This window comes from Drosophila eugracilis, unplaced genomic scaffold (genome assembly GCF_018153835.1).
Source record: "Drosophila eugracilis isolate 14026-0451.02 unplaced genomic scaffold, ASM1815383v1 contig_2138, whole genome shotgun sequence".
Taxonomy (NCBI): domain Eukaryota; kingdom Metazoa; phylum Arthropoda; class Insecta; order Diptera; family Drosophilidae; genus Drosophila; species Drosophila eugracilis.
This window is the reverse complement of record NW_024573020.1, coordinates 17,445-38,661: the sequence shown is the minus strand read 5'-3', so window position 1 is coordinate 38,661 and position 21,217 is coordinate 17,445. Positions and strand designations below refer to the sequence as shown.

The window sequence follows — 21,217 nt, the reverse complement described above, 5'->3', positions numbered from 1 at the left end:
CGAAAATAGTCAATTGGCAGATCCATTCTTTTTCGAGACCTAAAAAAAACAAGCGCGCAGACTCATCTCATACTCAAAGACAGTCGTCCGGTAGATTTTCGTCTGCCATTCAAATCTGAGCCGAATACTCTTGGGTCGTCGTATGAAGTTGCGAAACAGATTTTTGTCGCTTGAAAGGAGATTTTCCAAGAATGGATGGGTGTGGCCGGATAATAGTACCACTAAAAGATGCGCTGGCATCTAAAGTTTATACCTGCCGAAATTCGACTTTCTAGCTCTAATAGTTGCGAGATTTCAGCGATTTTAGTTTTTCACAATTTGTGGGCGTTAGAGTGGGCGTGGCAAGATTCTGTAATAAATTTGCGCTGCGTAGGGACCTCAAGAATCTTCATGGTTAATCTCAATTTTGTATCTCTTATAGTTCCTGAGATCTCAGCGTTCATACGAACAGACGGACAGAAGGACGGACAGACGGACATGGCTCTATCGACTTCGCTATTGATCCTGATCAAGAATAAATATACTTTATAAGGTCGGAAACGCTTCCTTCTACCTTTTACATACTTTTCAACGAATCTAGTATACCCTTTTACTCTACGAGTAAGGGGTATAATTACCCTTTTTAGGCGCTGTAAAAAACCTCAACCTGTGGCATCATAAAAAAAACAAGAGGAAACGCTATAGTCGAGTGCCGCGACTATAAGATACCCGTTACTGTTTTACAAAATTTGAAAATATTATTTTGCTACTGGAAATTCACAAGGCGCCACCTATTATCAGAGGAAATATGTTGAGTATGCTTATAGTGACGTCACTGCCCATGTGAGGCCTTATAACCTTAATTTCTTTATAAATAGCGAAATAATGTTCCAATTTGAAAAATCTTTGGTAAATCGATAGATATTAACAAAAATAAGTTACACAAGGTCAAATGAAGGCATTCATAATAATATTATAGACGCCATAGTTTTCCGCGGCTTGTGGGCGTTAGGGTGGGCGTGGCCGGCTGCAACTTCGTGGCAAGTTGCAGACGCATCTCTTAAATATGTGTTACTAAGAAAAATTTTGTAGCTTTTATAGTTTTCGAGATTTTTGAATATTTGGTTTTTCGGGTTTTGTGGGCGTTACAGTGGGCGTGGCTTGATCGGAAAAAACAATTCGCATTGGGACCATCATCAAAAACCTACATGCTTAATCCGAACTTTCTATCTCTTATAGTTACCGAGATATCAGTTTTCTAGAAAATACGAAAACCGTCTTTTGAGCCTTGTGGGCGTATGGGTGGGTGTGGCTGGATAGTAGAACCAATATAAGATGCGCTGGCATCTAAAGATTATACTTTCTGAATTTCAACTTTCTAGCTTCAAAAGTTCCTGAGATTTCAGCAATTGTAGTTTTTTGCTATTTGTGGGCGTTATAGTGGGCGTGGATGGGATGCTGTAATAAACTTGCGTGTTTATGGTTCATGGTTAATCTCAACTTTGTATCTCTTATAGTTCCTAAGATCTCAGCGTTCATACGGACGGACGGACGGACAGACGGACATGGCTCAATCGACTTCGCTTTTGATCCTGATCAAGAAAATATATACTTTGTGGGGTCGGAAACGCTTCATTCTATCTGTTACATACTTTTCAACGAATCTAGTATACCCTTTTACTCTACGAGTAACGGGTATAAATACACAGATACAAATCAATGTGTAACTTCAACGGGTACCTACATGAATATAGCCCCTTAAGAAAGTTACAATAATTTCAGGATTTTCCGTGTCGTCATCAAGCCATCTACCGGCTACGCGCAGTGCGATTGTTTTATAATCTTTATTCCTGTTCGCGTCTGCAATAAACGTTAATAATATTGCCCGTCTTATTGTATGTTTATACAAATGAAGCTTAGTTATTATTTATTAATTTTTAGGAACCTCTCCCTTCGGTGTCTACCCGCAATATGACATTTACATAAATTCTTACGTGAATCACATAAAAAACCTTCAAAAAAATAAACAACATTTCAAATTTAGCTGTTTAAAAAAGGGCTGCCATCTTAATTTCTAGAGACTTGCCACATGCTTCCTCATCTGTTAAGAGCTAGAGCTGCCAACTATTGCATTTGCAATATATCCTTGTTCGGTCGTATGCGTTTAGACGCCATTGTTAACATTGCCTCATTGTTAACATTTCCAGTGTTTAAGCTTGTGTAATTCGAAAATATTGAACGAACCAATTGAAAGCATTGATCCAAAATTTTTCCATGAATAGTACATGAAATTTTTGGCCATAAAAATGTGCAACGAAAAATTAAAAGTTTTTACGTTATCAAGTATTAGCATCGAGAATGCAATTCGACATGCCATAAGATATCCAGGCAGAGCTAGAAAGTTACGCATTCGTATTTTAGAGACGCCACTGATGCGGAAAACTGCGTCCATAATATTAAAATATATGTATTTGCTTGTCCTTGACCTTGTACAACATTTAAGATTTTCAAGATAATACATATAGATTTACCAACGATTTTTCTAGTCCGAACATTATTTCACAATTTATTGGTGGTCTTTTAACAGTTTCAAAGTGACCTGGTTTTTTCATATAAATAATTTGTTTAGTTTGCAGTGTCCTATCTATGTCCATTGGTTAAGATCGTGGTTGTGGCCTTGCGGCCAAAGGTGGAGGATGTGGTTGACTTCCTGAGGGCCGGGCCATTATTGAATTTTTGACGAGGTTGGTTATGCGTTTGTTTATTGGGTTGTGCAAAGTGATTTTGGAACTAGACGTTCCCAGTTGGGATTGATCTGTCTAGTTGGTCTAGTTGGTACAGCTGGTTGCATTTGTGCACAAACCGTGAAGATACATTTCTGAAGGATGATTGCTGAGCTTTGTTGGTATCGTGGTTGGCAAGGAATGCTTGATTTTACAGTTAAAATTAATTAGATATCCCCGTTTTGGTCCTCAATTATAGGCTGACGGAGTTGCACAAAATAATTGTTCACCACTGATCGAACTTAAACTAATTTAATTATTATTAATTAATTTAATAATTAATATTCAGAATTTACAATTCAGATGTCATATATATTATACCCGTTACTCGTAGAGTAAAAGGATATATTAGAATAGTAGAAAAGTATGTAACAGTAGAAGGAAGAATTTTCGACCCTATAATTTTATATATTCTCGATCAGTATCAATAGCGAAGTCGATTAAGCCATGTCCGTTTGTCTGTCCGTATGAACGCTGAGATCTCAGGAACTATAAGAAATACAGAGTAGAGAAGAAGCAGGCAGATCAGCATCCTGCAACGTCCACTCTTAATCTTAGGAACTATTAAAAGTAGAAAGTTGGAATTAAGTAGATATAATCTTGAGGTGCCAGCGCATCTTATGGTCGTACCATTATCCGGCTACGCCCACTGTTATGCCCACCAAGCTCGAAAGGCTTATATCTCGGTAACTATAAGTTATAGAAAGTTGGGATTAAGCATAAAGTTTCTAATGAACAACAACTAATATTCTTAAAAATATTTGTATACATTTACATATAACCATATAAATATAAAAAATACTCGTCTTTTACCCAATTAGAGTGAATTAATTCTGCAATATTTTCGTAGTGAGCACCAATTCAGAGCTCAAATTTAAGGCTGGAAAAATTAATTTATTTGGTGAATAATTTTTGACCTTTTGCTCACATTTCCAATTATCCGCCATTTTTCCACGCCTAAGCGCTATTTTCTTGGACATTTTGCAGGTTTCCCTTAGATATCCGCTAGTGCATCATAGAGCACCGCAAGCGTTGTTATTATTGTGGTTTTGTTACTGCGTTTTCGGTATTCTCCTTGAGCGTGTGCTTCTCTACAATTTGTGCGGGCGGCTGAATATGGCTGTGATTCAAATTATTTGAAATTATTCGACAAATCCCCTATAGTAAATATATTTATCTTAGCACTCGTTTATTTTTTATTCAGCAATATTTACAAGAGGTTCGACTATCGATAAATTTAGTTATGTAAAAATATCGTTAAACGGCTTTGAATAAAATTGAAGCGAGAGACGGAGAGGAATTGTTCCTCAAAAAACTAGAAAAAGTGCCCATATGCATTAACTGCCTTCGCAAGGGTCACAGTGTGAAAAACTAACACATTTACATAACACATTGTTACACATTGTTACTCTGCTAATGCAATGCATGCATCAACTTCGCATGTTTTTCATGAAACTTTATCGGATAGACTCATTTTTGTCTCAGCAATCGTGAGCGTATTAAGGAAAAGTGTCGAACTTGTGTTGATTCTAGCGTTGCTTGACTCTGGTTCATAAGGAAATTGTATTATGAGCTCGCTCACAGACTACAAATCAAAAGAGAGGTCGTGGGTATGAGCTAGCGGGGCATTGGTGAAAATAATGCCCAAGCAACGAAGAAAATACACACAATAGAAAAGTCCCGAATGGCAAGCAGCAAGTTGTTGTCCGATTTTTATGTTTAAAAAAATGTCTTATTATCATTCAGATCAGGCGGTAAACACCAGGGGGTGTAGGGTGACCGAAAATAGTCAATTGGCAGATCCATTCTTTTTCGAGACCTAAAAAAAAACAAGCGCGCAGACTCATCTCATACTCAAAGACAGTCGTCCGGTAGATTTTCGTCTGCCATTCAAATCTGAGCCGAATACTCTTGGGTCGTCGTATGAAGTTGCGAAACAGATTTTTGTCGCTTGAAAGGAGATTTTCCAAGAATGGATGGGTGTGGCCGGATAATAGTACCACTAAAAGATGCGCTGGCATCTAAAGTTTATACCTGCCGAAATTCGACTTTCTAGCTCTAATAGTTGCGAGATTTCAGCGATTTTAGTTTTTCACAATTTGTGGGCGTTAGAGTGGGCGTGGCAAGATTCTGTAATAAATTTGCGCTGCGTAGGGACCTCAAGAATCTTCATGGTTAATCTCAATTTTGTATCTCTTATAGTTCCTGAGATCTCAGCGTTCATACGAACAGACGGACAGAAGGACGGACAGACGGACATGGCTCTATCGACTTCGCTATTGATCCTGATCAAGAATAAATATACTTTATAAGGTCGGAAACGCTTCCTTCTACCTTTTACATACTTTTCAACGAATCTAGTATACCCTTTTACTCTACGAGTAAGGGGTATAATTACCCTTTTTAGGCGCTGTAAAAAACCTCAACCTGTGGCATCATAAAAAAAAAAGAGGAAACGCTATAGTCGAGTGCCGCGACTATAAGATACCCGTTACTGTTTTACAAAATTTGAAAATATTATTTTGCTACTGGAAATTCACAAGGCGCCACCTATTATCAGAGGAAATATGTTCAGTATGCTTATAGTGACGTCACTGCCCATGTGAGGCCTTATAACCTTAATTTCTTTATAAATAGCAAAATAATGTTCCAATTTGAAAAATCTTTGGTAAATCGATAGATATTAACAAAAATAAGTTACGCAAGGTCAAATGAAGGCATTCATAATAATATTATAGACGCCATAGTTTTCTGCAACTTCGTGGCAAGTTGCAGACGCATCTCTTAAATATGTGTTCCTAAGAAAAATTTTGTAGCCCTTATAGTTTTCGAGATTTTTGAATATTTGGTTTTTCGGGTTTTGTGGGCGTTACAGTGGGCGTGGCTTGATCGGAAAAAAAACAATTCGCATTGGGACCATCATCAAAAACCTACATGCTTAATCCGAACTTTCTATCTCTTATAGTTACCGAGATATCAGTTTTCTAGAAAATACGAAAACCGTCATTTGAGCCTTGTGGGCGTATGGGTGGGTGTGGCTGGATAGTAGAACCAATATAAGATGCGCTGGCATCTAAAGATTATACTTTCTGAATTTCAACTTTCTAGCTTCAAAAGTTCCTGAGATTTCAGCAATTGTAGTTTTTTGCTATTTGTGGGCGTTATAGTGGGCGTGGATGGGATGCTGTAATAAACTTGCGTGTTTATGGTTCATGGTTAATCTCAACTTTGTATCTCTTATAGTTCCTAAGATCTCAGCGTTCATACGGACATGGCTCAATCGACTTCGCTTTTGATCCTGATCAAGAAAATATATACTTTATAGGGTCGGAAACGCTTCATTCTATCTGTTACATACTTTTCAACGAATCTAGTATACCCTTTTGCTCTACGAGTAACGGGTATAAATACACAGATACAAATCAATGTGTAACTTCAACGGGTACCTACATGAATATAGCCCTTTAAGAAAGTTACAATAATTTCAGGATTTTCCGTGTCGTCATCAAGCCATCTACCGGCTACGCGCAGTGCGATTGTTTTATAATCTTTATTCCTGTTCGCGTCTGCAATAAACGTTTATAATATTGCCCGTCTTATTGTATGTTTATACAAATGAAGCTTAGTTATTATTTATTAATTTTTAGGAACCTCTCCCTTCGGTGTCTACCCGCAATATGACATTTACATAAATTCTTACGTGAATCACATAAAAAACCTTCAAAAAAATAAACAACATTTCAAATTTAGCTGTTTAAAAAAGGGCTGCCATCTTAATTTCTAGAGACTTGCCACATGCTTCCTCATCTGTTAAGAGCTAGAGCTGCCAACTATTGCATTGGCAATATATCCTTGTTCGGTCGTGTGCGTTTAGACGCCATTGTTAACATTGCCTCATTGTGTTTAAGTTTGTGTAATTCGAAAATATTGAACGAACCAATTGAAAGCATTGATCCAAAATTTTTCCATGAATAGTACATGAAATTTTTGGCCATAAAAATGTGCAACGAAAAATTAAAAGTTTTTACGTTATCAAGTATTAGCATCGAGAATGCAATTCGACATGCCATAAGATATCCAGGCAGAGCTAGAAAGTTACGCATTCGTATTTTAGAGACGCCACTGATGCGGAAAACTGCGTCCATAATATTAAAATATATGTCTTTGCTTGACCTTGTACAACATTTAAGATTTTCAAGTTAATACATATAGATTTACCAACGATTTTTCTAGTCCGAACATTATTTCACAATTTATTGGTGGTCTTTTAACAGTTTCAAAGTGACCTGGTTTTTTCATATAAATAATTTGTTTAGTTTGCAGTGTCCTATCTATGTCCATTGGTTAAGATCGTGGTTGTGGCCTTGCGGCCAAAGGTGGAGGATGTGGTTGACTTCCTGAGGGCCGGGCCATTATTGAATTTTTGACGAGGTTGGTTATGCGTTTGTTTATTGGGTTGTGCAAAGTGATTTTGGAACTAGACGTTCCCAGTTGGGATTGATCTGTCTAGTTGGTCTAGTTGGTACAGCTGGTTGCATTTGTGCACAAACCGTGAAGATACATTTCTGAAGGATGATTGCTGAGCTTTGTTGGTATCGTGGTTGGCAAGGAATGCTTGATTTTACAGTTAAAATTAATTAGATATCCCCGTTTTGGTCCTCAATTATAGGCTGACGGAGTTGCACAAAATAATTGTTCACCACTGATCGAACTTAAACTAATTTAATTATTATTAATTAATTTAATAATTAATATTCAGAATTTACAATTCAGATGTCATATATATTATACCCGTTACTCGTAGAGTAAAAGGATATATTAGAATAGTAGAAAAGTATGTAACAGTAGAAGGAAGAATTTTCGACCCTATAATTTTATATATTCTCGATCAGTATCAATAGCGAAGTCGATTAAGCCATGTCCGTTTGTCTGTCCGTATGAACGCTGAGATCTCAGGAACTATAAGAAATACAGAGTAGAGAAGAAGCAGGCAGATCAGCATCCTGCAACGTCCACTCTTAATCTTAGGAACTATTAAAAGTAGAAAGTTGGAATTAAGTAGATATAATCTTGAGGTGCCAGCGCATCTTATGGTCGTACCATTATCCGGCTACGCCCACTGTTATGCCCACCAAGCTCGAAAGGCTTATATCTCGGTAACTATAAGTTATAGAAAGTTGGGATTAAGCATAAAGTTTCTAATGAACAACAACTAATATTCTTAAAAATATTTGTATACATTTACATATAAGCATATAAATATAAAAAATACTCGTCTTTTACCCAATTAGAGTGAATTAATTCTGCAATATTTTCGTAGTGAGCACCAATTCAGAGCTCAAATTTAAAGCTGGAAAAAGTAATTTATTTGGTGAATAATTTTTGACCTGTTGCTCACATTTGCAATTATCCGCCATTTTTCCACGCCTAAGCGCTATTTTCTTGGACATTTTGCAGGTTTCCCTTAGATATCCGCTAGTGCATCATAGAGCAGCGCAAGCGTTGTTATTATTGTGGTTTTGTTACTGCGTTTTCGGTATTCTCCTTGAGCGTGTGCTTCTCTACAATTTGTGCGGGCGGCTGAATATTGCTGTGACTCAAATTATTTGAAATTATTCGACAAATCCCCTATAGTAAATATATTTATCTTAGCACTCGTTTATTTTTTATTCAGCAATATTTACAAGAGGTTCGACTATCGATAAATTTAGTTATGTAAAAATATCGTTAAACGGCTTTGAATAAAATTGAAGCGAGAGACGGAGAGGAATTGTTCCTCAAAAAACTAGAAAAAGTGCCCATATGCATTAACTGCCTTCGCAAGGGTCACAGTGTGAAAAACTAAAATATAACAATGGCAGGTTATGCAGATCTTTACATAACACATGCATCAACTTCGCATGTTTTTCATGAAACTTTATCGGATAGACTCATTTTTGTCTCAGCAATCGTGAGCGTATTAAGGAAAAGTGTCGAACTTGTGTTGATTCTAGCGTTGCTTGACTCTGGTTCATAAGGAAATTGTATTATGAGCTCGCTCACAGACTACAAATCAAAAGAGAGGTCGTGGGTATGAGCTAGCGGGGCATTGGTGAAAATAATGCCCAAGCAACGAAGAAAATACACACAATAGAAAAGTCCCGAATGGCAAGCAGCAAGTTGTTGTCCGATTTTTATGTTTAAAAAAATGTCTTATTATCATTCAGATCAGGCGGTAAACACCAGGGGGTGTAGGGTGACCGAAAATAGTCAATTGGCAGATCCATTCTTTTTCGAGACCTAAAAAAAAACAAGCGCGCAGACTCATCTCATACTCAAAGACAGTCGTCTGGTAGATTTTCGTCTGCCCTTCAAATCTGAGCCGAATACTCTTGGGTCGTCGTATGAAGTTGCGAAACATAGATTTTTGTCGCTTGAAAGGAGATTTTCCAAGAATCCTTCTTTAAAGAAAATGTATCTGAATTTCATGGAATAAAACGTATTAATGGGCGCCATGTCCTCTTTTGGGCCGCAAAGCCCCTCAACCAAGTTGAGGGTAGTTTTCCACTCAAGTTGCTTTGAATGACTCTTGATGGTGGGTCCCACTATTTAAACGCAGCTGAACTCGACGCTGCTTCGGCTCAGAAGCATAAGTTCGCCCGTACAGGGGACATTAAAAATATTTACCGCCAAGTAATGGTCGACGAAGCTGATCGAAACTTTTAGATCACAGTGTGGCGGTAAGATCATTCTGAGCCACTGAAGATCTTAAAGTTGAATACCTTGACATATGGAACATCACCAGCACCTTTTATAACAATATATAAAATAATTATACAAATGTTTTCAAGCGAGCAATACATAATCGTAAGGCCAAGAATTAATCGCCCTATAAAAGAAGTTGTCCTATGGACTCGATTACTCTGCATTAGATCAAATCTTATCCTTCGACGTGGTCGGGTTTCGTCTCAATTCGACTAGTGGAGATCCAAAAGTGGTTGGAGAAAGCAATTTGGTGGCACGTCCGCACGAAGGTAAGCCCAGCGAACGAGTGCCTCGAAGATGTGACGTTGAAGAGCTATTAACGTTCATTTGGTTAGCTGCGCTACCGATTTTACTCGACTCAGAAAGTGATTGGCGTGTAAATTTATACTTCTAACCACCTGCGGAAGTTCTGTCAGAGCCTAATTGTCTGCTGCAGAAAATAGAGTCCTTTTGGTAGCACCTTCATAGGCTTCAGCCTATGAGTTTCTGTGTGGGTTATTCAAGTATTCGGACGCCTACAAAACCCGGAAAGCCAAAAATGCACAAATCTCGAGACCTATAAAAGCTAGAAAGTAAGGCTTAAGAACACGTATTAAAGACATGCCACGGCAACTTGTCACTAGTTTTTATCCGGCGCTCACTCTAACGCCCACAAACCGCGGAAAACTGTGGCGTCTATAATATTATTATGAATGCCTTTGCTTGACCTTGAATAACTTATTTCTGTTAATATCTATCGGTTTACCAAAGATTTTTAAATCGGAACATTATTTATAAGGCCTCTCATAGGCAGTGACGTCACTATCAGTTACTCAACATGCTTTCTCTGGCAATAGGTGGCGCCTTGTGAATTTCCACTAGCAAAGTGAATATTTATACCCGTTACTTGTAGATTAAAAGGGTATACTAGATTCAATGAAAAGTATGTAACAGGTGTTTCCGACCCTATAAAGTATATATATTCTTGATCAGGATGAATAGCGAAGACGATTGAGCCATGTCCGCCTGTGTGTCCGTCTATCCGTATGAACGCTGAGATCTCAGGAACTATAGCAGATACAAAGTTGAAATAAAGCCTGAAGATTCTTGAGGAGCCGGGACAGCGCAAGTCTATTACAGCATCCTGCCACACCCACTCTAACGCCCACAGACCTCAGAAAACTGTGGCGTCTATAATATTATAGTGTATGTTTTCGTTTAACCTTGTATAATATACTTTTGTCAATATCTATCGATTTACCAAAGATTTTTTAAATCGGAACATTATTTCTCCATTTATGAAAAAATTTAGGTTATTAAGCCTCGCATGGGCAGTGACGTCACTATCAGTTACTCAACATGCTTTCTCCGAAAATAGGTGACGCTTAAGGGATTTCCACTAGCAAAATGGATATTTTAAAATTGTGTGAAACAGTAACGGGTATCTTACTCGACTATAGCGTTTCCTCTTGTTATATTTATATATTGATTACTTTTGTTTTTTGAGTTCTATTTTTTTGTGCTATTCTTGCTATTTTTAGAGTTACAATTTCGGTACACCTTTTTATCTACTTGTAGTTTCTAATGGATTATTAAATTTATTATTTTCCACCTAAATGTTTTAACAATAACACTTAAAAGTTGTTGGTCGCGGGATTTTGCATTGTAAAACCGTTACTCGTAAATATAATGGATTAGATTCGTTGAAATGTTTGAAACAGGTAGAAGGAAGCGTTTTCGACCCTATAAAACTTCTTCAAAGCCTAAAAAACGAATGGCGGTGCTATCATTGACAGATTTAGAATAATAAAATATTATATATAGGTGCCAGCCGATATTTCAGGTTCTGCAGCTCAACTTCGTCAGCCACGCGAGAGTGGCAGGAGATCGCTGACCAAGCGGAATGATTTAGAATAATTAAATATTTTTATTTAAAATCCATTGCGGGAATTCTCTGTCTCCAAATTACGCACACTGTCAATATAGGTGCCAGCCGATATTTCAGGTCCTGCAGCTCAACTTCCTCAGCCACTCGAGAGTGGCAGGAGATCGCTGACGAAGCGGAAAGATTTAGAATAATTAAATATTTTTATTTAAAATCCATTGCCATAGAAAAAACGGACAACACTCGCGCTAAAAGACCACGCAATCAGTCCATGATGTCTTAATTTAATTTTTTTGTTTTTTTTCGCCTTCTATTATTTTTTCAATTAGACTAATTTATTTCTTTAATATTTAAGGTAAATTGAAAATACTAATATTAATGAACTGAAGTGGTGAAAGTAGCTCAGGCCGTAATCTATTTTTCTATGATGCATTTTTCGAAAGTTCCGCGCGAAGCCTAAGTAGAGATAAAAGATGTTTTAGGCAGCAATGAAAGAAAGCGCTCTTCGCAAGGAATAAGTAAGTTTCTGCGAATAATAGTGTTTTGTTTTGCTATTGCTACCGCCCAAGCTTTGACGAGATCCGGAGCACAGCCATAGCTGAACAACGAAAACTAATAAGCTCTGCTCTGCTCGGAACTCCGACAAGTGAAGAGCTATAGCTATAGCAATAGCAATAGCCGAAAATGATATTTGCCTAGCGGTAGCCGAAAATTTAAAGCGAGATGAGAGCAGAGCATTATTACATGTATAGTGCGAATGCAAAACTTAAAGAACCAAAAGAAAATAGAAACTGCTGATAAGCCCGCCGCTGCTCATCCGCCTTTGTCTTTGGCTGCTTGGCACAACATCCTCCCCCCTTGAAGGCTGGCTCTTCAACAAAGTCCTTGAGGGGCAGCAGGCACAGCCTAGACACCGCACGCGTTGTCGTTCCAACAGCTGTCTTTAGTGCGGCAACACGATTCAGTTTTACGGAGGGTGGTCGAAAAACCGCCCTCTTTGATCAAAACGCTGCAGATGCGTGCCTCCAAGGCCAACTCATTCTTGCCCTTATTGATCCCTTATTCTTCACGAACTTGACCTCGTGGGATCGATCGTTTTGTTCTCCACGTTTCCTTTGGCACTAGCTGACACATAGTAGTCCGAGATGCTGCGATCTTCAGATTCATCCACCACAGCACGCTTAAGACTCATGGCGCCAGAGGAAGTGCAACGTGAGGGCGGGGCACGGGTGGATGTACGCAGCAATTGGCTGAAGGAATGTACCGTGGCGGTGCTGGCGGCTGGGGTAATGTTCAGGCGCGCCTCCTCGCCGACCAGCAGCTTTTCGTAGGTAGCGATTTTCAAATCCAGTGAGACCTTGATGTCCATGAGGTCCTGGTATTCTTGCAGTTGATAGGTCATCTCTTCGCGCAGTCGAATAAGCTTCTCCTCGAGCTGAGCTACCTCTTGACCGTGACGCTCGGGGCTATTATCTAGTTCCTGCTTCCTGCTAAGACCGTCAATACGAACACGAGTCGAGCGCAACTCTTCGATGGACTTGTGCGTAGAGATAAATGTGCGCGCAGCAGCCCCTTGCAGACGACAGCCTTTATCCTCGTAAAGCGACTTGATAATTCGCATCTGCTCCTCATACTGGAAGCACAGCTCCCGTAGCGACTGCTTCAACTTGGCTTCATAGTCGGAGCTAAGGCGTCCGTTGATGTTTCTGTAGTCTGTTTGGGGGATGAGGCGCGACTCATTGAACCCCTTGAGTGGATATGATGCTTGAATGATAGCTCCTCACGCAGGCTCTAAATTGTATTATCCAAGTCAAAACGCGACTGTGTCTCCTGCTCTAAAGCCTTGCGCGTGTCCTCGAACTGCTTGTACTGACGATCCAACTCCTTGGTCATATCGATCTGTTAATCAGAAATCTTCTTCCGATCGGCATTTGCCAGCTCATTGGAACGCGACTCGTACAAGCAGGCTTTTGCCTCAGCAGAGCTGCACTCCTTCGTTTTCTCGTCCAGACGGTTCTTCAGCTCCTCGTTCTCGAACATGTTCATGATATTGGTCGTCTCTCGGGTGACCCAGTTCCTGGTGGTCTGGACCTCGATGCTGTGGCGGGAATTCTTTGTCTCCAAATTACGCCCACGGTCAATATAGGTGCCAGCCGATATTTCACGTTCTGCCGCTCAACTTCCTCAGCCACGCGAGAGTGGCAGGAGATCGCTGACGAAGCGGCCACACAAGGGTTCAAACCATCTCCAGAAACTACCCATCCGAAGCGCGTCTTCTGCACAAGAGGCAGGACGTCTCCTAGTTGGATTTGCCCAACTGAAACCAGGTTGCAGATCAAAAACCAGTCTGGCTCCAATCAGCAACTCGACACGCTGCGCACTGTGGAAGTTTGGATATGCCACAACCACATTGCGAGGTACCTTTCAGTTGGAAACATCTATGTTTTGACCAGGATGACGCTCTGCGATATGAGACGCCACAACTACCTCAATATATACCCAATACGTTGATAGGCGAGACTTCAGGCAATCATTAACCGTATTAACGGATGGAGCAACCGTATGGTCCAGACTTGAGGCAAATTAAGCAGAGGGAAGGATGTCGGACTTCCTCGTGTCGTTCCTCAACTGACAAGCCGAGGAACCTTGGACAAGAAGGCACAGCATGTGCCAGGATACCGCACAGGGCATAAGGAGCCGGCGGAGCATTAAGGAGCATGCACGAAAGATTATTAAATTGCCCCATGATCCAATAGCATATTCGGAGCTAAGACCAAATACACAGTCTCAAGTGTACAGCACCTTTGTTCCAAAAACCGAGCCATAGATCCCCAAGATGGCAAGCTGCCAGCACTGTTTCCTGCGAGAGAGTCTTCCCACTTCACCTTTGTGGCAGGGACCAGCTTCTGAAAGATAATTTGGATGAGGAGGCGTCCTTAAATTTCTTCCGCCGTCCTGGAACTCACGAGGGCCCGCATATGACCATTGAATCAGTAGGATAACTCCCGAAGAGGGATATATATAAAATAATTATACAAATGTTTTCAAGCGAGCAATACATAATCGTAAGGCCAAGAATTAATCGCCCTATAAAAGAAGTTGTCCTATGGACTCGATTACTCTGCATTAGATCAAATCTTATCCTTCGACGTGGTCGGGTTTCGTCTCAATTCGACTAGTGGAGATCCAAAAGTGGTTGGAGAAAGCAATTTGGTGGCACGTCCGCACGAAGGTAAGCCCAGCGAACGAGTGCCTCGAAGATGTGACGTTGAAGAGCTATTAACGTTCATTTGGTTAGCTGCGCTACCGATTTTACTCGACTCAGAAAGTGATTGGCGTGTAAATTTATACTTCTAACCACCTGCGGAAGTTCTGTCAGAGCCTAATTGTCTGCTGCAGAAAATAGAGTCCTTTTGGTAGCACCTTCATAGGCTTCAGCCTATGAGTTTCTGTGTGGGTTATTCAAGTATTCGGACGCCTACAAAACCCGGAAAGCCAAAAATGCACAAATCTCGAGACCTATAAAAGCTAGAAAGTAAGGCTTAAGAACACGTATTAAAGACATGCCACGGCAACTTGTCACTAGTTTTTATCCGGCGCTCACTCTAACGCCCACAAACCGCGGAAAACTGTGGCGTCTATAATATTATTATGAATGCCTTTGCTTGACCTTGAATAACTTATTTCTGTTAATATCTATCGGTTTACCAAAGATTTTTAAATCGGAACATTATTTATAAGGCCTCTCATAGGCAGTGACGTCACTATCAGTTACTCAACATGCTTTCTCTGGCAATAGGTGGCGCCTTGTGAATTTCCACTAGCAAAGTGAATATTTATACCCGTTACTTGTAGATTAAAAGGGTATACTAGATTCAATGAAAAGTATGTAACAGGTGTTTCCGACCCTATAAAGTATATATATTCTTGATCAGGATGAATAGCGAAGACGATTGAGCCATGTCCGCCTGTGTGTCCGTCTATCCGTATGAACGCTGAGATCTCAGGAACTATAGCAGATACAAAGTTGAAATAAAGCCTGAAGATTCTTGAGGAGCCGGGACAGCGCAAGTCTATTACAGCATCCTGCCACACCCACTCTAACGCCCACAGACCTCAGAAAACTGTGGCGTCTATAATATTATAGTGTATGTTTTCGTTTAACCTTGTATAATATACTTTTTGTCAATATCTATCGATTTACCAAAGATTTTTTAAATCGGAACATTATTTCTCCATTTATGAAAAAATTTAGGTTATTAAGCCTCGCATGGGCAGTGACGTCACTATCAGTTACTCAACATGCTTTCTCCGAAAATAGGTGACGCTTAAGGGATTTCCACTAGCAAAATGGATATTTTAAAATTGTGTGAAACAGTAACGGGTATCTTACTCGACTATAGCGTTTCCTCTTGTTATATTTATATATTGATTACTTTTGTTTTTTGAGTTCTATTTTTTTGTGCTATTCTTGCTATTTTTAGAGTTACAATTTCGGTACACCTTTTTATCTACTTGTAGTTTCTAATGGATTATTAAATTTATTATTTTCCACCTAAATGTTTTAACAATAACACTTAAAAGTTGTTGGTCGCGGGATTTTGCATTGTAAAACCGTTACTCGTAAATATAATGGATTAGATTCGTTGAAATGTTTGAAACAGGTAGAAGGAAGCGTTTTCGACCCTATAAAACTTCTTCAAAGCCTAAAAAACGAATGGCGGTGCTATCATTGACAGATTTAGAATAATAAAATATTATATATAGGTGCCAGCCGATATTTCAGGTTCTGCAGCTCAACTTCGTCAGCCACGCGAGAGTGGCAGGAGATCGCTGACCAAGCGGAATGATTTAGAATAATTAAATATTTTTATTTAAAAATCCATTGCGGGAATTCTCTGTCTCCAAATTACGCACACTGTCAATATAGGTGCCAGCCGATATTTCAGGTCCTGCAGCTCAACTTCCTCAGCCACTCGAGAGTGGCAGGAGATCGCTGACGAAGCGGAAAGATTTAGAATAATTAAATATTTTTATTTAAAATCCATTGCCATAGAAAAAACGGACAACACTCGCGCTAAAAGACCACGCAATCAGTCCATGATGTCTTAATTTAATTTTTTTGTTTTTTTTCGCCTTCTATTATTTTTTCAATTAGACTAATTTATTTCTTTTAATATTTAAGGTAAATTGAAAATACTAATATTAATGAACTGAAGTGGTGAAAGTAGCTCAGGCCGTAATCTATTTTTCTATGATGCATTTTTCGAAAGTTCCGCGCGAAGCCTAAGTAGAGATAAAAGATGTTTTAGGCAGCAATGAAAGAAAGCGCTCTTCGCAAGGAATAAGTAAGTTTCTGCGAATAATAGTGTTTTGTTTTGCTATTGCTACCGCCCAAGCTTTGACGAGATCCGGAGCACAGCCATAGCTGAACAACGAAAACTAATAAGCTCTGCTCTGCTCGGAACTCCGACAAGTGAAGAGCTATAGCTATAGCAATAGCAATAGCCGAAAATGATATTTGCCTAGCGGTAGCCGAAAATTTAAAGCGAGATGAGAGCAGAGCATTATTACATGTATAGTGCGAATGCAAAACTTAAAGAACCAAAAGAAAATAGAAACTGCTGATAAGCCCGCCGCTGCTCATCCGCCTTTGTCTTTGGCTGCTTGGCACAACATCCTCCCCCCTTGAAGGCTGGCTCTTCAACAAAGTCCTTGAGGGGCAGCAGGCACAGCCTAGACACCGCACGCGTTGTCGTTCCAACAGCTGTCTTTAGTGCGGGCAACACGATTCAGTTTTACGGAGGGTGGTCGAAAACCGCCCTCTTTGATCAAAACGCTGCAGATGCGTGCCTCCAAGGCCAACTCATTCTTGCCCTTATTGATCCCTTATTCTTCACGAACTTGACCTCGTGGGATCGATCGTTTTGTTCTCCACGTTTCCTTTGGCACTAGCTGACACATAGTAGTCCGAGATGCTGCGATCTTCAGATTCATCCACCACAGCACGCTTAAGACTCATGGCGCCAGAGGAAGTGCAACGTGAGGGCGGGGCACGGGTGGATGTACGCAGCAATTGGCTGAAGGAATGTACCGTGGCGGTGCTGGCGGCTGGGGTAATGTTCAGGCGCGCCTCCTCGCCGACCAGCAGCTTTTCGTAGGTAGCGATTTTCAAATCCAGTGAGACCTTGATGTCCATGAGGTCCTGGTATTCTTGCAGTTGATAGGTCATCTCTTCGCGCAGTCGAATAAGCTTCTCCTCGAGCTGAGCTACCTCTTGACCGTGACGCTCGGGGCTATTATCTAGTTCCTGCTTCCTGCTAAGACCGTCAATACGAACACGAGTCGAGCGCAACTCTTCGATGGACTTGTGCGTAGAGATAAATGTGCGCGCAGCAGCCCCTTGCAGACGACAGCCTTTATCCTCGTAAAGCGACTTGATAATTCGCATCTGCTCCTCATACTGGAAGCACAGCTCCCGTAGCGACTGCTTCAACTTGGCTTCATAGTCGGAGCTAAGGCGTCCGTTGATGTTTCTGTAGTCTGTTTGGGGGATGAGGCGCGACTCATTGAACCCCTTGAGTGGATATGATGCTTGAATGATAGCTCCTCACGCAGGCTCTAAATTGTATTATCCAAGTCAAAACGCGACTGTGTCTCCTGCTCTAAAGCCTTGCGCGTGTCCTCGAACTGCTTGTACTGACGATCCAACTCCTTGGTCATATCGATCTGTTAATCAGAAATCTTCTTCCGATCGGCATTTGCCAGCTCATTGGAACGCGACTCGTACAAGCAGGCTTTTGCCTCAGCAGAGCTGCACTCCTTCGTTTTCTCGTCCAGACGGTTCTTCAGCTCCTCGTTCTCGAACATGTTCATGATATTGGTCGTCTCTCGGGTGACCCAGTTCCTGGTGGTCTGGACCTCGATGCTGTGGCGGGAATTCTTTGTCTCCAAATTACGCCCACGGTCAATATAGGTGCCAGCCGATATTTCACGTTCTGCCGCTCAACTTCCTCAGCCACGCGAGAGTGGCAGGAGATCGCTGACGAAGCGGCCACACAAGGGTTCAAACCATCTCCAGAAACTACCCATCCGAAGCGCGTCTTCTGCACAAGAGGCAGGACGTCTCCTAGTTGGATTTGCCCAACTGAAACCAGGTTGCAGATCAAAAACCAGTCTGGCTCCAATCAGCAACTCGACACGCTGCGCACTGTGGAAGTTTGGATATGCCACAACCACATTGCGAGGTACCTTTCAGTTGGAAACATCTATGTTTTGACCAGGATGACGCTCTGCGATATGAGACGCCACAACTACCTCAATATATACCCAATACGTTGATAGGCGAGACTTCAGGCAATCATTAACCGTATTAACGGATGGAGCAACCGTATGGTCCAGACTTGAGGCAAATTAAGCAGAGGGAAGGATGTCGGACTTCCTCGTGTCGTTCCTCAACTGACAAGCCGAGGAACCTTGGACAAGAAGGCACAGCATGTGCCAGGATACCGCACAGGGCATAAGGAGCCGGCGGAGCATTAAGGAGCATGCACGAAAGATTATTAAATTGCCCCATGATCCAATAGCATATTCGGAGCTAAGACCAAATACACAGTCTCAAGTGTACAGCACCTTTGTTCCAAAAACCGAGCCATAGATCCCCAAGATGGCAAGCTGCCAGCACTGTTTCCTGCGAGAGAGTCTTCCCACTTCACCTTTGTGGCAGGGACCAGCTTCTGAAAGATAATTTGGATGAGGAGGCGTCCTTAAATTTCTTCCGCCGTCCTGGAACTCACGAGGGCCCGCATATGACCATTGAATCAGTAGGATAACTCCCGAAGAGGGGCAATGGATGCCGGCTCGACTACCCTTAGCTTCAGGATCTCGTTGATGTGAGCTTTGAATATTAACAGTTGATTACAAAAACGGTTCCGCAAAAGATCAAGGGCAACATCATAATTCGCCTCAGTAATCTCCAACGCTCTTACAGTCCATTTCTTGACAGGTCACCTCTGCTAGTCTCCCCAGACTCCATTATGTAATATAAGTGCACGGTTATTACAACAAAAACAACAAGTGGCACAATAATATAAACGGGGTGCGATCACGTCGGGGTCACCAAAATGTTGAGCAACTAAGAGTTTTTAATATCTTGTAGAATGAATAAACAGGGTAAGTTTCATTTCCAAATTTTAATTCGAGTTCAAATCAAAACAAAATCAATTCCGCGACAAAACCTCGCAGAATGCAAGAAGTACCAACTTAACATAAAAGCTTCGAGCTACAGCAGTTCCACCAAGAGCGAATGCGCTACAAAATAACAGTAAAGCGCTTGTGAAACTGGAAGAACCAAAACAAAATAGAATCTGTTGATAAACCCGCCGCTTCTCATCCGTCTTTGCTTTGCCTGCTTGGCCCAACACTACGTTATAAGGTACGTAACTACGTTAATTAATAATAATTTGGGGATATTGTTATCCCGATGTAAATCTGAAACATTGTTGTTTAAGTTTAAGACATTCATTTGAGAAAAAATTTTTGGAAACGCTAAGGCCCTAAATTCCTCATCAATTGCCACCTCCTCATTTACGTTTTTATCGTAATAACTGTCTGCCTCAACGGCCCCTCTAAGCGCGTCATATAAAAATAGCCTCTTTATTGACAGTATAAAACTGTTCTTAATTTCTTTTAAATAGTTTTATCTGTTTATTTCTCCAAGGAGCATAGAGCTTAGCTAATGCTCTGAAATAATTCGACCTATCTGTGTTGATGTTAAAAGGATACCTTCTTTTATTTGTCTTATTTATTTCCCTAATACATCCACTACCATCGCCCACTGCAAAATATACTTCTACCTTTTTCTCTTCATCGTTACTTGTTGCCATTTAGCGAGTTGTTCCAATGCTTTTACAAAACTCATGATTTGCTGTAAAATCGGCTAAAAGAGGCCATTATGAGCATCTGGTCTTTTTTCGCATCTTTCATGAATTCCGAGGCAAATTTGAAGGTCACAACTATTAACTGATAATCTCTGTTTTGAGGAGGGCATTAATTTATGCCACCTGTTTCTAGATATTTTATAATACATAAAGCGGTGCCGTGATAGGTTAAGAAAAGGCCGAGAGAGCTGCGTTTCTATAGACGAGTGCAAAGATTGCGGTAAGGACTCATCCCAGTCAAGGTTATCCTTGGTGACGATTGAGGCTATTAATCCAAGCGGATCGTAGAATGTAGCTATTGCCTGAAGAATGCTGCGCTTGGTTGTCGGCTTGTATATCCACCATCTTGAGAAACTGAAGAGCAAATTATCCGATAGGGTATCCCAAGCTAGGACCAACGCTTTTGCAACCTCCGCGTTTTTAGACGCAAGAGAGATGTGGCTAAGGTTGACGTATTCCTCTGAATTTCCCTCTAGTTTAGCCTCGAGTGCTTTAAAACGAAGATGACCACGATCATATAAATTTTCTAAAACATTGAACTTAGTTTTGGCAGGAAACAGAACCGAATATTGCCCAGATTCCAGCTGAGTGTATTGCTGTTGTTCTGGTTTTCTGTATGGTGGGTAAATGGTTTCCTAATCGAATTTATCCAAAACAAAGCAGCTCAAAGAATTCACTTGCTCCAATAAGCAAGAAGAAGACGGTCGGTGAGCTCGAGATTTTCCGGTATTTCCACTCAGATGGGTTAAGGTCGAACTGTGGGTGATAATCGGTGATTGACCGGGTAACGGCAGCTACATGCGACGCGCTGTATTTTGCGTTACCAGATTGTGCGAAAATGTTGACAGACTCATCCGATGCTAGCGAGGACTCGGCGATCCCTGATATAGAGATGGTTGAGCGATGGA

General features: G+C 40.7%; 2 pseudogenes; both read right to left on the bottom strand.

The window, feature by feature from the left end:
• Positions 1–12,276: 12,276 nt before the first annotated feature.
• On the bottom strand, positions 12,277–14,116 carry LOC121529945 (annotated as a pseudogene).
• Positions 14,117–17,266: 3,150 nt separating this feature from the next.
• On the bottom strand, positions 17,267–18,946 carry LOC108111831 (annotated as a pseudogene).
• Positions 18,947–21,217: the final 2,271 nt, after the last annotated feature.